Consider the following 3688-nt stretch of genomic DNA (forward strand, 5'->3'; position numbering starts at 1 on the left):
GTCGGTTTTGCTTCGGTTTTGATTTTTTCGGTTTCGGTTTTGTCGGTTTTAGTCGGTTTCTCGGTTTTTTGGTTTGGGTTTGCTCACCCCTACCATCAGGGATAGGGACGTGATTGGCTAGACTAAAGATGAAAGAGGTTTCCACCAAAAAGAAATTATTCCGTATTGCGTTTGTTGATACTTGTCAACATATTGTGCCTTGTTTATAATATGACTTGTTTTTTAAAACAAATTAATCATTGAATTGAAACAAATCATTGTCTGCTGTAAAGAAACTGATTTTTGGGAAAAAAAAACTATTTGTCTTCCACCGTTTTACGCGGGTACAAAACTAGTATATATTTTAAAAAAAATCTTACTATTTCTAAAAATCCCTTAATCTAATAAATAAAACCAATTTTACTACGTGGCATTCTATTAGCCCTCCCCAATCTATTTATCCCGCCAATTTCATCTAAGTGAATTTCTGATATTGCCCTGCTTCCTTTGACTTGTATTACATACCGTAGTTTCCATAATCATTCGTCTCTCATTCAAATCAAAATCAAAATTCAAATCCTCCCAAATTGAAGCCTCGATTTACGCATTGATTGCTAAACGAAGATAATATGTTGGTATCAAGGGATTATAATGGGATACTTTGGCATCAGAGCAGAATCATCGACTAGGGTTTATGCGTTTTCTAAGAATTTGCCGGTATCATCATCTTCTTTCTTTGTTCTCAAACATATGTTGTATTTTACCATTGTGTTTACAATTTTTTGAACGTGATTTGTAAAATTGTCGGATTTATGGTTTTGGAAAGATACTTTTCATTATATTATGATATAATATTCGATTAGATATGACTGGTTTTGGAAACAAAATGTCAATTTGACTTTTGAGTTTCATGAGATTTTAGATAAAGTGGGAAGGATAAGAAAAAACCTCTCTTGGCATGTGTTGTAATCTATCTGGTAAGCTTTTGGTTATACGTTCACTGCATCTTTTTTCTCTTTGATCTTCATGAAAATGTTATGTGTACTTAGAGATATATTGATTCGGTTTAAGGCTAGGATAATGATTTAGTTGAAGGATTTATCCTGCTGAAGAATTAGTCTAATAAATATGGCTTGCAAATTCTATCCACCGAGGGCTCGATATAATATGCCAAGATGAGTTACAATTTAATGTTTTGACTTTTTATGTAATATGATGAAGATCATTGGTCAAAGAATTCGACTTTAGATTTGTAGGACACTCTGACCAGATCTCATATAGTGAAATTTGGTTGAGGAACTGAATCTCTCTCCAAAGTTCTTCTTTGGTTGAGGAAGTGATTCGTTTCGTTAGCAGGTATCTTCCAAAGTGAGTGACATTTCTAGGAACTTTAGTATTCAAGATTGGTTTAGAAAGGATTAGTTCATAAAATGATTGAAACAAGAGCTTAATTTTTTAAATATCTTCTCTATTTCTTTAAATTTTTAGATAGAAACGAATTTTCAATTTGTTTTTGTCCAGGTCTAACAAATATTTTTATGTGTGATTTTGATACCCATGATCTTCTTTCTGACAAGTTAATTGCATTCGTTTCTTTATTTTGAGAACTAGATGTTCGATTTCAATTTTAAAATTCTCAAACCAAAATCAAATGTAAACCTTGGATTCCCTGCTGCTAAATTTGATGTTATTCTTGTGGACCTACCTTGGGAGGAATATGTTCATCGAGCTTCCAGTGTTACTGATCATATGGAGTATTGGACTTCTGAGGAAATTATGAATCTCAAGATTGAAGTAAATTATTTTTGATAATTAGTTTTACTTATCAGGTTATTAATTGTTTATTTTGATTAATTTCCAGGCTATAGCTGACACACCATCTTTTTTGCTTCTCTGGGTTGGTGATGGAGTCGGTCTTGAATAGGGTTGACAATGTCTAAAGAAGGTATTAATCATTTCAAAACAAAATTATGGTTTTTTATCAAAACATTCAATCATTTAATTAAATATGTAAATCAATTTTCCTTTGTAGCGGGGGTTTCTTAAATATGAAGATATACACCTGGATTGCACCATGATTCACATACTTTGTTTCAACGCTCAAAGGTTGGCAATTGGCAACTGAAATTACCTTTTTGTCCTCCATAATATTTTATAAAAAATAATTAATGGTGAAAATTTCGTTAAAGGAGCATTGCTTGATGGGCATAAAAAGAAGTGTACGTCACATCACAGAAGGTCATATAATCCATGCCAACATTAATACAAATGTAATTATCGTCGAGGAGCCTCTATATGGTCAGTCAGTATATATATATATTATTAATAACAATAATAAAGTATATTTATTATATACTATATAATTGTGATTTTTTTAATAAAAAAATTATTGAAAATGCAGGTTCAACTGCAAAACCTGATGATATGTACCGAATTATTAGAAAATGCATTTTTCACTTGGTTGCCGAAGGCTTGAGCTTTTTGGTGATGACCAGAATATTAGTTCTCGCTGGTTGAGTGTATGGTCTTTAAAATTCAATTCTAAGGTACCTTTTTTTCTTCCTATTTTGCCCTTTTGTCTTTTTTTTTTAAGTATCGAGTAAATTACCATAATATTTGCATTTTTTGAAATCTTTCAGGGGTATATTCGTAATCTTTCAGGGGTATATTCATTTGGTCATGATGTTTAACCAACTCTTTCATTTTCTCTTTCATATACACACATAATTACATTGCATCTTTTAGACACTGGTTTATGGATTTCTTTCAATTTTCGTTCAATTTTATTATGTGCATTATTATGTATGTATAATGAATTTCCCAATATATAATATTTGGATTTGTGGAGGCTTATACGTAATATTTGTTTTCTTACCAGTGTTTAAACTAAGGTCATTTTTGTTTTGCAGTTTGTTAGGGTTCAATTGGAATTAGTTCAGTTTATGGAGATCATGTAGCTTTATTTGAATCTGGTTTGATATTCTATATTCCTTATAGATTTTATTGGCTTATATAAAGCCTAAAGATCCATGTTTTAAGGATCTGGTTTGATATTCTATATCTCTGATAGTTCATTGAGAAAGCTTTAACAGTTTCACTATGTTTTGTTCGTTTTGATGTTACTGTGAACCTAATTATAGCATTGTACTTTCAAAGTACATTGCTATAATTTTGAAGTTTGTATAAAGATACTCAAGTAGCCCGGACATTCAATATTCATAGTTATCATTTTGTTTCATGTTTATTTGTATTCCATTTGATTATAAAAAGTTTTAATAAATCTTAAAATTTTTATACATAAATCGATAAAAAAAAATAAAAAATAAGTTTTAACAACCAAAATGATAATATGAGTTTTAGTATATTTTGAAATATTATGTCAAAAGAACCTAGGATGAACCTGACAAAAATAAAATCCATTGAAACCAAGTTTTATAGCAATTTTATAAATAGCTTAGGTAATCGTATATTATAGCTCTATATTGCATCTTTATCAAAAAAAAAAAAAAATTTGTCAGAATTCTTATTATGGTTTTGTGAAATTTCATTATTTTGTTTTGTTTTCATCAGTTGTATAAAGTTATGTTGGATAATCAAATTAATATATACGTATTAATTTCACATTTTAAATAATCAATATAAAAATCCAACCAAAACTTATAAGTTATTAATTTAACAAAATTTTATAAATCTTTTGCCCGTGGTTTCT

At 29.6% G+C, this 3688-nt stretch overlaps 1 long non-coding RNA gene across 8 annotated transcripts; it reads left to right on the forward strand.

The window, feature by feature from the left end:
* Window positions 1-490: 490 nt before the first annotated feature.
* On the forward strand, window positions 491-3088 carry LOC145008484 (uncharacterized). Of its 8 annotated transcripts, XR_013663487.1 has the most exons (7): window positions 491-696; window positions 902-956; window positions 1841-1924; window positions 2012-2085; window positions 2169-2277; window positions 2381-2525; window positions 2619-2880. It is a non-coding gene; the product is annotated as an uncharacterized LOC145008484 (long non-coding RNA). The 8 variants fall into 8 exon arrangements; XR_013663482.1 differs by adding an exon at window positions 2889-3088 and having other exon boundaries at window positions 491-1924; window positions 2619-2642; XR_013663483.1 differs by having other exon boundaries at window positions 491-1773.
* Window positions 3089-3688: the final 600 nt, after the last annotated feature.

The sequence above is a fragment of the Lactuca saligna genome, chromosome 8 (genome assembly GCF_052625555.1).
Source record: "Lactuca saligna cultivar CGN05327 chromosome 8, ASM5262555v1, whole genome shotgun sequence".
In the NCBI taxonomy this organism is placed as follows: domain Eukaryota; kingdom Viridiplantae; phylum Streptophyta; class Magnoliopsida; order Asterales; family Asteraceae; genus Lactuca; species Lactuca saligna.